General features: G+C 49.2%; 1 pseudogene; it reads right to left on the bottom strand.

Annotated features, from left to right (window-relative positions):
* Positions 1 to 6,373: 6,373 nt before the first annotated feature.
* On the bottom strand, positions 6,374 to 8,396 carry LOC148150583 (uncharacterized; annotated as a pseudogene).
* Between the last annotated feature and the right edge of the window lie 4,654 nt (positions 8,397 to 13,050).

The raw sequence follows: 13,050 nt of genomic DNA, 5'->3' as shown, positions 1-13,050 counted from the left end.
AAACTTTGCCCCTTAGGTCCCTTTTATATATTTACCCTCTCACCCTAAACTTATGCCCTCTAGCTCTGGAGTCCTCCTCCCCAGAGAAAAAACCTTGTCTGTGCACCCGATCTATGCCCCTCATGATTTTATAAACCCCTGAGCCTCCGACGCTCCAAGGAAAAGAGCCCCAGCCTATTCAGCATCTCCCTGTAGCTCAATTCCTCCGACCCTGGCAACATCCTTGTAAATCTTTTCTGAACCCTTTTATGTTTCACAACATCCTTCTGACAGGAGGGAGACCAGAATTGCATGAAATATTCCAAACGTGGTCTAACCAATGCTCTGTACAGCCACAACATGACTTCCCAACTCTTATACTCAATACTCTGTCCAATAAAGGAAAACATACCAAATGCCTTCTTCACTATCCTATCTACCTGCAACTCTACTTTTAAGGAACTATGAACCTCCACTCCAAAATCTCTTTGTTAAGCAACACTCCCAAGGACCTTACCATTAAAGTTCTTGAATTTGTTCTTAGGTTGAGGTAGATAGATTCTTGTTAAGCAAGTGGATGAAAGGTGATTGGGGTAAGTGGGATTGTGGATTTGAGGATACAACTGGATCAGCCATGATCTTTTAGAATGGTGGATCAGAGTAGATGGGCTGAATGGCCCACTCATTCCTAATTCATATGTTAGGATATTAGTTAATGCACTGTACTTCTAAGGAAATTAATGCCTTTTTAAAATTGGAAAGCCACCCACGTGAAACTGCCTAGTAGCTATTGTCTACCAGTACTATAGAAAATGTAATAAGTATTGTCCAGCTCCCATACTGTAAGCCAGTGGCCTCAACTCTGTCCTCATTGCTTCAATACCATTCACCTAACCTTGTACATTGCTACATTGACAAGCAGATAATATCCCTTGAAAGCTATTGTATGCCATTACTATAAAAAATATAATAAATGATAATTAAAGATTTGATAATATTGAACATTGGGAAACTAGTGAAGATCTCTTCAAGAATCGATGTTCAATATTATCAAACCTTTATTTATCAGTTATTGTATACTGTTATTGCAATGGTATACAATAGCATTGTTGAGGGAATATTACCTGCTTGTCAATGTAGCAACATACAAGGCCAGGTGAACAGCCTTTTGTACTTTCCCTGATTTACAGAAATGATTCTGAAGAAAGTTTTGTTGTCCTCTACTCAGATTTAACATTGTCTGTGTTAGTTCTTCCACAACTCCAGTGTGTTGCAACTGCCTCCACTGTTTCCCATTCTGTTTTCTGCTAAAACCCATTATTCCAAAAGCTCCCACCAAATGTCCCACCACCTTGAATGCAATCTTTATATCATCCGGCACCACTGCAAAATTCACCTTCCACAATCCATCATTCACAATACTCCTAATGCTGCCACATATTAAAACAGAAAAAATGTTGCATGTAAAATGCCTTGTTTGCAACTCTCATAACACAACAGGCTTATATGGAAGTACAAGCTTTCAGAGCACTGGTCCTTGGTCAGGTAGCTACTCTGTGTACTACAATCCTACCCCACAAGCTACCTGACAAAGGAGCAATGCTCCTAAAGTTTGCACTTCCAAATAAACCTGTTGGACTATAACCTGGTGTTGTGTGATTTTTAACTTTGCAAAAGTGAGGACTGCAGATGCTGGAACCCAAAGTCTAGATTAGCGTGGTACTGGAAAAGCACAGCAGGTCAGGCAGCATCCGAGGAGCAGGAAAATCTACGTTTCAGGCAAATGCCCTTCATCAGGATTCTTAACTTTGTCTACTCCAGTCCAAAACTGGAGCCTCCACACCTTGTTTGCAATTGATATCGTAGTAAATGATATATTATAAATGGAAATTTATTTCTCAGAAAGGGACCTGAGGTATAACGTTTTCATACGCAGGGTAGTTCATATATGGAATGAACTGCCAGAAGAAGTGGTAAATGCATGTACAGTTACAATATTTAAAAGACATTTGAACAAGTACATGAAAAGGAAAGGTTTGATGGATATGGGTCAAGCTGGTTTTAGTTTGTGAAACTTGGTCGGCATGGAGGAGTTGAACGGAAGGGTCTATTTCTGTGCTGGTGACTCTGATTCCATAAGTAGAACATATTAATGACCATTTTTTCCATTTAAAAATTGAACTTCTTAGCTGTCTCTGCATGGATAGGTCAGTTTCTACAATGGTGAGTGGTGATAAAAACAACATATTATGGGTATTGGAAATCTGAAACAAAAACGAGAAACTGCTGGAGAGACTTCAGAAGTCTGGCAGCAAGATAGAAGAAAAGAGATGACATTTTGAGTTTATTCATTGATTGTACTTAAAACTGAGGTAGTTAGGTTCCTGATTTAGGGGATCAAGGGACATGGGAAGAAGATGGGAGAATGAAGTTGAGAAGCACATCAGCCGTGATTGAATGGTGGAGCAGACTTGATGGGCTGATTGCCCTTATTCTGATCTTCCATTTTATGGTCTTATGATATGACATCTTTAGAACTGAAAGAGCTGGAAAATAGTAATTTTATGCTTGTGATAAATGGAGCAAGTGGATCAGACTGTGAGAGTGTCCACATCAAAAGATCAAGACAGTGATAATAGTGATAAAGAATTTATAAAGATGTCAGATAAGTATAGGTGTTGGCTGTGGAAAGCAGAATAGGTCCACCCTGCTAAAACCAAAGCCAACAGATCATGGCCGAGGTAATATTAAAAACAAAAACCGGTCAATGAAGGTCAGGTACTGAAAGTTGTGGAACTTAATCTTGAGTCTGAAAAACTGTAATGTACCTCAATGGAAAACAAGATGTTCCTCAAACTTGCATTGAGCTTAATGGGAGCACTGTAGTATGCCAAGGATGGAATTGTTAGCACGTGAGCAAGGAAATTAGCCTATGTTATATTATTATGAGTGAGTAATAGGGTTGCTTTCCATAATTTTCTCTCAAATTTAAAAATAACATGCAACTTTAAATGGCTGTAGCACACAAAGCATTAAGCCACTTGTAATATGATTTATTTTAGTGTTAAAGCAGAAACTGGTGGTAAATGGTTTAGTTTGGGAAAGATGAATAGTTGAATACACCCCAGTAGTTGACGTGGTAGCAAACACAGTCCCTATAATCCCAGTGCAGTACGTACAGTAGAACATAGAACATAGAACATTACAGCGCAGTACAGGCCCTTCAGCCCCTAATGTTGCATCGACCTGTGGAACCAATCTGATGCCTATCTATCCTACACTATTCCATTTTCATCCATATGTTTATCCAATGACCATTTAAATGCCCTTAAATTTGGCGAGTCTACGATTGTTGCAGACAATGAATTCCATGCCCCTACTACTCTCAGTAAAGAAACTACCTCTGACATCTGTCCTATATCTATCACCCCTCAATTTAAAGCTAGGTCCCCTTGTGCTAGCCATCACCATCTGAGGAAAAAAGGCTCTCACTGTTCACCCTATTTAACCCCCTGATTATCTTACATGTCTCAATTAAGTCACCTCTCAACTCTCTTCTTTCCAAGAAGTCCCAAGTTCCTCAGTCTTTCCTCATAAGACCTTCTCTCCATACCAGGCAACATCCTAGTAAATCTCCTCTGAACCCTTTCCAAAGCTTCCATATCCTTCCTATAATACGGTGACCAGATCTGTATGCAATACTCCATGTGCAGCCTCACCAGAGTTTTGTACAGCTGCAGCCATAATTTTGTGGCTCCGAAACTCAATCCCTCTACCAATAAAAGCTAACACACCATTTGCCTTCTTAACAACCCTATCAACCCCGATGGCAACTTTCAGAGCTCTATGTACATAGACACCGAGATCTCTCTGCTCATCTACACTGCCAAGAATCTTACCATTAGCCTAGTACTCAGTGTTCTGTTGCTCCTTCCAAAGTGTATGACTTCACATTTTTCTGCATTGAACTCCATTTGCCACCTCCCAGCTCAGCTCTGCAGCTTATCTATGTCCCTCTGTAACCTGCAACATCCTAGAAGTGTTTAACAGTCGCCCTCTTTCAGATGCAATTTTAATTTTCTGCCCTCCCAAATGGATGAAACAGCTTCTAATTTCAAAGAAAAACAGAGGATTTGTGCCTACTTTTCAATCAGCATTCTTACAAACAGACTACCTATTGGTTCACTGTTACATGGCTGTTTGCTACCTCACTCTGGAAAATGTTCTTATCTAACTTGCAACAAGAACAACACCTCAAAAGTACCTTTTTGACTGTTAAATGCTTTGGAATGCGTCCTGAGAGCATGAAGCACCAGATTTTCTTAATGTCTTGTAAACAAAGATAAAGGAATAAAGCCTCCCCTAAATGGCCTCCTCTGCTCTCAAGTTTTCTCTCTGCTATGTTCTAGTCAGGTGGAGAGGCCACAAGTCTTTCTAGTCTCAGGTCCCTTGAGTTGCAGCTGAGATCTGGGATGATATCAGCCTGAACCGCATCTGCAGATTTGAATGTACAAATGGGTTGAACCCAGATGGGTGTCCTTGTCATTACACTTGCCCTATTGGTTCAAATTGAAGATGGGAGGAGTCACATCAGGACCCAGACAATGAATTCCCTGCTCAATCTTGCATATCTGCCTCCATTGTGGCTCTAGCATTTAACTAGTTGCTGAGTTAAGCAGCTATTCAGATGTTAGGCCAATGTGAATTTCTCAGAACAGGTATTTTGTGCCATCAAAAGAACGAATCTAATCATTGGCAGCCTGGGTGGGTTAGAACTCAATGCACTTAAACATTTACTTTATCTTCACACATTTAAATTATTATTCTAAATTTCTGAGATAATGGAGATTGACTATCTAAGGTATTAATACTGCTGGGGATTATTAGAAGAGAAAAGCACTTACATCATTTAGCATAAACTCTCCTGCCACTTTTGAAGTTGAATACAAATTCATAGAATGATAAAGCACAGAATCCCCAGACACCCTCCTCCTGCCTGTACATTCACCTGCACTTCTTTCCCACTTCCCCCACAAAGTCCTGTATATTTTTTTCTGTTTTCCATGTATTCAATCTCCTTTCTAACACCATTGTCAAATATACCCAGAACTTCAATCTCCAGCCAATCTACAACCCAAGATATGTGTCAGATCTTACAGAGATCCTGATGCATTGACTTCTTGGGACTTGCTCATGAAATTTGCTAGGTAATTTCCTGATTTTCCCCAGGAGCCTTCGGTAACGTCTCTGACTGAGTCTGAGTTGGAGATCTTGGGTAATTTGGACTTTTCTTTTTACAGAGGCAGTTACACAAGAAATAATGGACTAGGATTATTCTGTCTAAAACATGGGCACACCTCTTCTTCCCTCCTTTCTACTCCACATCCCCCACCCACCCACCAACCCCTAAATACCCAGATCTGACCTTGTGCCACCATACCCCTGTTAGCGCGGATGAAATGATATCAGTCCGAGCCCAGAGTGCAGTTCAACAATCGGTAACATTTATTACTACAGTAACACCGGCGGAGACCAACCGAGGTCCGAATCTCGGCTGCTCTGCTGTTCCCGCGCGCAGCTTCATATTAAATATTTTTAGTTGTCAGGATGTGTGGGATTTGAGGATGAATGGGATGATAGTTCCCCATCATCACTGGAGTAGGTGCGAATAGGCTGTTTCCTGCCGTCCCAGGAGAGTTGCAGGGCACGCAAAATAGGGTGCTAATTGGTTTATGTAAAACAGGTCCGGGTATTATCTGCTTGTATTATCTGTAAGGGCAGGGGCTAGCACCCCCCTTTGTTCCCTTGGGGTGTTGGTGTGTATTGGTCTGTCCGTTCCTGTCTGGTGGATGCCTGTCCTTTGTGTCAGGATGGCTCCGTATCGATGGGTATGGGTGTGTTTCAGTCAGTCTCTTGATGTGATTAGGAGATGGGTTTCCATATTTAATTAATTCCGGAGTTTTGGTCCATGAGTCATGGGTAATGTTGGTCTAGTATGGATTCTATCTGTCCTCTGTCTCCTATCTCCCAGTCACGTGGGCGGACCGGTAGCTGCTGAGTTTTTGTGGGTTTAAAGCTGCGGCTGCTGTTTAAAACACAAAAATGAATTCTTATCGTTTCCTGATGTAGGCATAGTCCCGTGGCAAAAGCAGGGCGGCTCTGATGCCCGCTTGCAGTCCCCCCTTTCTGCAATGGGTTGGACACGTCCACACCCCCGATGCCGATATTTTAAAAGTCGGTTCCTCGCCCGGTACATTCCGCCGGCTGTCATGCTGCAGTCATGGGGCCTTTGGACAGTCCCGGGAGAAGGTCACGTTAACTCGAGCCCTATGAGCTCACGGTGCCTGATCGCCCGCCAGGTGTCGATGGCGTGGAGCATGGTCTTCCTGGCCTTTCAAGTTTTGTGCTGGCGGCATGAATGACACGCCACCAGGAGCCAGGCCAGAGCCAGCAGTAACTGTATGCCTACAATGGTGTGCGAGATGATTCGGATCCAGGGATGGATGTTCACGTTCAGGCCCCAATCCCACACCCTCTGCGCCCACCCCTGGGACTGCAGAGCTGTGTCTGTGTCCTCCTCTAGGTCCTTTACATGCGACTGCAACTGGTGATACAATTTCACTGAGTGTCCTACCCGGGTCCTAAGCTCCCGTAAGACCTCAGCCAAATGTGGGCTGGGGGCTTGTTCAGGCTCCTGATATTTCCTAAGGGTGTCCCTGAATTTATCAGTAATTTGTATGGACTCGGGGTTCCGTTGTCGGACCTCTGAGATGTGAGCTTGCTCAACCGTGACTGGGCGCCTGGGAGTGAAGCAGAACTCATGCTGGGGAATCGGGCACTGCAGTCCATTATACCAAAATGAGGTTTCAAGAGTGGAGACACAGTATCGTCCCCCCCCACCATACCCCGCCCTAGTGAAGTGGGGGCCCGTGGGTTCGATTTCAAGGGTGCAGCCCTGTGTCCGGTTGAACCCGCAGTCCGCTGTTTCACTCCTTCGTAAGGGGTGAGGGCAGATGGTAATCGCCCCTCGCTGCTTGCAGCCTGTAAGCGGCACCCCGTACACAGCGCCGTTTCAAGATATGGCTGTGTGGTGAGCTAATCGATATTTGAGGGAAGCGTTTTCCCGTATGACTCCGATGTTCTCAATGTGAAACAGGGGAAATGGCCCCGACTCTGGGGTGACCACGGGGATCAGGAGGACAATCCCGAGTCCTGTCGCCTCACTGACCTCACAGTCGGGAACCACTGGGTATACTCTGGTCATACCCTTCAGAGTCCGGCTGTCGAGCGGCCCGGAGCGCCCCGCGAGTGAGGCCAGTTTGGCACTGTCAATCCAGTTGGGCACCTCCCCCCTTTGGACCTGGTCAAGATTATGCCAGATCTGGGCTACCATCCACAGGCCATACGCATGGCACAGCTGCCCCTCGTTAATATGGGCCGTGTTTTCTCTTTCCCGGTCTATAAGGCGGTTAATGGTGTGGGCGTGTGTCTCCAGGACAGCAATGCCATTGAGCTGGATGTACGCTCCCTCTTCCCCCAGGCGTGCCTGGTCTGCCTGATTTGTGAGAGACCTCTGTAGCAGGTCCCTCATTACCCCTTTTAGTTGCTCGACCTTTTCGTTAAGGCCCTGGATGTCTAGGGAGTTTACTACGGATGTTCCCGTGTTGAGTCCTGTGAGAGCACAGACTACGTCCCGTCTGTGTCGTTGTGTGTGTGTGTGTGTTATGTATGTCATTTCGGTAGTGGGTTGGCCCCATGGCATCTATGGCCCTCTCTATAACCTCCTTCCCCATCATGGCGTATAGATTGCGTACCTGTGCTGTGCAATAGTCCGGTACCCGGATGCCCGATATATTGACCAGCACAGGCACGACCTCGTGTCGGACGTTGTCATAAAGGGCCTCTCCCTCATCCCACAATACCAGTCCCCCCGCGGGTCCCGGTCCCAGGGAGGGGCATGGCAATATCTTGGGAATCGTGGTCGGGGGCGGTGTGGTCGGGACGGGTGGAAAACACAAATACAAAGAGACTACCACGGCATCAGGAGGCTCGTAATATCCGCAAACAGACAAATCCCATACAGTAAAGGCATCAAATGCCGGGGCAGAGGAGAGGTCCTCCGGCATGGCATACATTGTCCCGAACATGCAATCCCCCAAGTCCATCGCCTCAGCACGCCGGAGACAGGTCGGCCGCGGGTCGCGCTCCCTCGTGCAGAATAAACAGAGTGTCTCCAGCCAGGCGTTGTAGAACGCGTCGATCACATCAGGCTTGTCCCTTGCAGGAATACAGATGGCGTCGGACGCGTTGAAGGCAACACCGTGGCGGTAGAAGTTGTCATGTATTTCGGGGAAGGAAGGCGCCAGTCGTAGGGCGAAGAGGAGAGCAGGGAGGAGAGTGGTGCACCGGTGAAGCATGATCTGTGGGAAGAGAGGGAGAGAGGCACCCTTACCAAGGGTGTAGGGTTAGTGTGTGTAGGAGCAGGTCTCCCTGGAACCGGTCCACCCGTTGCACTGTAAGGAGAAAGAGGGGCGGTTAGAGTCAAGTCAAGGGGGGGGGGGGGGTAGTGTCTGTCCGGTCGGGGCTTAAGGGTAGGGCTTAAGCTGGGACCAGTGTTTCCACCTGCCCTTTCCCTTCATGTCGACACAGGCGCATGTGTCGCTGGTGAGGATGATTTCGTGCGGTCCCAGCCACCGGGGGGCGAAGCCGGGCCGGTCGGGGGCGGCCCTGACCAGGACTTTGTCCCCAACGCCGGGAAGGGGTTGGGCAGGCAGATGCGGTTGCAGTTTTGCCTGGTCCCTGATGTCCTGCTGGTCGCGGTGCAGGGGAATGGACCAAAAGCCATTCTCCACGTCCAGGACCGTAAATATCCGATGTGAGGGTTCGAGGCCGTTGAAGATGGTGGTCGGGCTGGCTACTATAGGGTGTTCTTTGGGGGTGACCCTATTGAGTGCCGTGTAGTCGAGGGTGAGCCTGCAGCTGCCATCCGGCTTCCGGACTGGCCATATAGGGGAGTTGGTGGTGGACACTGTCAGGCGCAGGACGCCGTGTCGGGTGAGTTCGGCAACGATTGCCTCAGTGGCGCGCAGCGCCTCAGGTTTAATCGGGTATTGTCGGTGCGGGGCGTGTACGGGCCCGGGTATCCGCTCAGGAGGAGAACGGACAAGGCCGCAGTCCTGCTTGCTCGTGGCCCACACCTCCGGGACTAGTTGGCAGACGGCTCCAAAGGAACCGTCCTTGGCCCAGTCCCGGGCAACGGGCACACTAGGTGCAAGTGTAGCGACGGATTTAGTGGGCACCCATCTCCCCTCGTGGGAGCTCTTGTGAAGATTGCAGGATGTCCACAGGAGGCGACGGTGGAACGCATCCACCACCGACCCCAGCTCGCCCAGGAGGTCGATACCCATGATCGTCCCCTCCGAGTTTGGGCAAACCCAGAAATGTACGGGGAGTAAAATGTTGTCTACCTCTAAGAGTTCAGCCTCGCTTCGGCGTGCAATAACCGAGCTCCCCCCAACCCCTTTAATGGAAATGGAGTGGTGGGTTGAGGGAAGGTCGAGGTCGGTGAGGGAGACCGACACCCCCCCGTATCAATCAAAACCTTGCATTGGCGGTCCCCTAGCGATGCGGAAACCCAGATACGGGGGCCGGCTCCCGGGATGGGGGCCGACGCTACTCAGTCTTTGCGTCGAGCGAGCATCTGTAAAAGCTCGAGCAGCTGGCCCCGACTGAGCTGTTCCCAGTCGGGGGGTGGTGGGTTTCGGGCTTGGGCTGCGGGTCCTTTGAGGTCCGGGGTCGCTGTCGACCTCTTGTCTGGGGCGTTCCTGGTTGTGGGGACGTGAAGAGTGCGGCTGTGAGGGTGGCCGGCCCCCCTTTTGGCCCCAGGGACGTCGGGAAGAGAGCGGGCATTGGCCTTTTCGGTGTCCCGGCTGTTTGCAGCGGAAGCAAACGTCCGGTCCGACCGTCGAAACTGCCGCAACGGCGGGCGCCACTCGGTTGTCAAGGGACATGGCCCAGTTCTCAAGCTCCGCAAAGGTGACATAGGGCACCAGGCCCGTCCGTAGGACTGCCTGGTGTGCGGGCTCAGACCGTCTTTGTATAATTGAATGAATGCGGGGTTCTGCCTATCAGCGTCGGGAACCCCGTTGTGCGCTCGGAATGCCTCGAACTTGCGGACCCTATATTCCTGGGCGCCCTCCCCAGGCTTCTGAGTGATACCCACAATGGCGTTCCAGTCGACCGGTGTATGGCCGAGCATCTCGCTGACATCAGCCTTGAAGTCAGCAAGGGCAACCTCCTGTTCGCGACGGTTGTCGCTGAGGTCAGCACACCAGGACCCGGCCTGGTGCGCGGCCCGGAGCCTGGACCACAGGTTCTCCGGGAGTTTGGTCCGAACCAGGCCAGCCACGTCCCTATTGTGAAGGTTGTGGCAGATCTGCATCTCCCTAAGCCTCTGCGAAAATTCTGCGTTATTGTGCCAGGGCTTAAGGGCGGGGAGCCTGTCCAGAAGTTTCATGGTGTCGCCCGGGGTCAGGGAGACATAGGTCATCTTAAAGCGGGGGTTTTGGGCAAGGGTCGTGGCCCGTCCCCTCTCCCCCCCCCCCCTCCCCCCCGGGGGTATATTCAACTTTTACCGGATCTGCACGGGCATAGCCCGAGCACGATTCCCGGGGGTTCTGATTGTCCGTGAGCCCCTCCCAGTCCCAGGTGGGGGACGGCGGGGTGCTGGGCGCATCGGTTAAGGTCGGTAAAACCGTACGGGCAGCAAGTGCCTGGGCTTCTAGATGCTCCGTGGCCTGCTGCTTCTTGTGTTGGACATAAAGCTGAACCTTGCCAGCAAGCCTGACGTGTGCCTGCAGCACCAGGACGCAAGCTTTCTCGTAACTATCTTTCTTCTGGCGGACCCACCACTCGCGCTGTACATCCAGCGGGTCAGCGGGCTCCCAGCCTGAGCGAAGCATAGCCTTAATAAGTGTCCTATTCTTGTCGGCTATAAAATGGGTAAGGGAACCCTCTGGCCCCCAATCTAGGTTTTCGGCTGCGCTCCCACCCATGGTAGGGGCGCAGCGGGTGTAACTTAACAGAAGCTAATTTAAAGTAAAGCTAGCAGGCGTGCTAGGGATGTCGCTGGCACTGACTTATTAATCTCCCAGTCGGGGAGTCCACACCCTTTAAATTGAACCCTAGCCCCGCGGGTCAACCTGGGCAGAGGGGAGGGAATAGTTACAGACGGGGCACGTGTCGATTACTGAGCACGCGACCCCGGGTTTCCGTGAGTCTCTCTCTCACTGCCTGACGTTCAGCGGCCGTGTGTACCCCACAAATACTGGGCGTGAACCAGGGGCCTGAGTGCAAGGAGGGGGGGCGTGAAATAAGACCTAGTCGCGCCTGATCCTACAGAGGCCAATACCCCGGGACCGCGAGGTCAATGGGCAGAGTGTATAACCGCCAGTTGGCCCAAAGGCCCCGCGTCTCGGGCTGGTTTGGAGGACTTCCCTTCTTATAGCGCGTGTAGACCTCCCTGCCTCTACCGCGTACGCAAGGAAGGCGCTAAAACTGGGCTCAACGTACAATGGGGTCCCCTAAACCCCACTGCAGAGGTCAACCAGGAAGGCTTGTTTGGTCGGTTTTTAAACGGGGGGGGTCAATCCGTCGGGGTCTCGTACCTAAAGTCGTCGGTCCAAGGATAGTCCTTCAGTCACAGTAGCACATTGACAATAAATGACAATAATAATCACGCACACCTTTACTAGTGTTCCGCGACCCCAATCGCCCACTCACGAAGGATCACTCACACACACACACACACACATTTAAAGAGTACTTTACCGTTACACGACTGCCGGACTCACTCTGTTCACAGGTTCAGATAACGGCCGGCAGTGAAGTCCCTTGCGGGGCACTGGGAGACTTTTAGACGTGAAGTAAAAGAGTAAAGATACTCACCCAGTGCCGTCGCAGGGATCCAGCAGCCGTCGTTAACCAGGACGAAGCCCCCAATTGTTAGCGCGGATGAAATGATATCAGTCCGAGCCCAGAGTGCGGTTCAACAATCGGTAACGTTTATTACTACAGTAACGCCGGCGGAGACCAACCGAGGTCCGAATCTCGGCTGCTCTGCTGTTCCCGCGCGCAGCTTCATATTATATACTTTTAGTTGTCAGGATGTGTGGGATTTGAGGATGAATGGGATGATAGTTCCCCATCATCACTGGAGTAGGTGCGAATAGGTTGTTTCCTGCCGTCCCAGGAGAGTTGCAGGGCACGCACAATAGGGTGCTAATTGGTTTATGTAAAACGGGTCCGGATATTATCTGCTTATCTCTGTGAGGGCAGGGGCTAGCACCCCCCTTTGATCCCTTGGGGTGTTGGTGTGTATTGGTCTATCCGTTCCTGTCTGGTGGATGCCTGTCCTTTGTGTCAGGATGGCTCCGTATCGATGGGTATGGGTGTGTTTCAGTCAGTCTCTTGATGTGATTAGGAGATGGGTTTCCATATTTAATTAATTCCGGAGTTTTGGTCGATGAGTCATGGGTAATGTTGGTCTAATGTGGATTCTATCTGTCCTCTGTCTCCTATCTCCCAGTCACGTGGGCAGACCGGTAGCTGCTGAGTTTTTGTGGGTTTAAAGCTGCGACTGCTGTTTAAAACACAAAAATGAATTCTTATCGTTTCCTGATGTAGGCATAGTCCCGTGGCAAAAGCAGGGCGGCTCTGATGCCCGCTTGCACCCCCTTATCCACTTCCCTCATTCTGTCTGTAAGTCTCTCTCTGTCTTGCACAATCACTATTATTAATGTTGTCTCTCTCTCTATTTAACAAGTGAGGGTAAATTAAATTCTCTGAAGTCATATTTATAAAGTCATACCTTTCAGAGATTTTACTGAAGGTTAATAATTTGAGAAATAATCAGTAAAAGACAAAATTCACACTCCTAAATCTCCTGTAAATAGTAATTGTTGCCATAGTTCTCCAGCCACAGGGCTGCGGTCTCATTAGCAATACAACTAGTGATGGCTTAATTTGAAAGTCATCACATCTCAAGTGAAGGGAGAGGTAGAGAAGGAGAGT

The sequence above is a fragment of the Chiloscyllium plagiosum genome, unplaced genomic scaffold (assembly GCF_037043375.1).
Source record: "Chiloscyllium plagiosum isolate Xiang-an unplaced genomic scaffold, Cpla_swu_hap1 HiC_scaffold_3, whole genome shotgun sequence".
In the NCBI taxonomy this organism is placed as follows: Eukaryota; Metazoa; Chordata; class Chondrichthyes; order Orectolobiformes; family Hemiscylliidae; genus Chiloscyllium; species Chiloscyllium plagiosum.
Note: the sequence above shows the minus strand (reverse complement) of the source record. Positions and strands in the feature narration are given on the sequence as shown.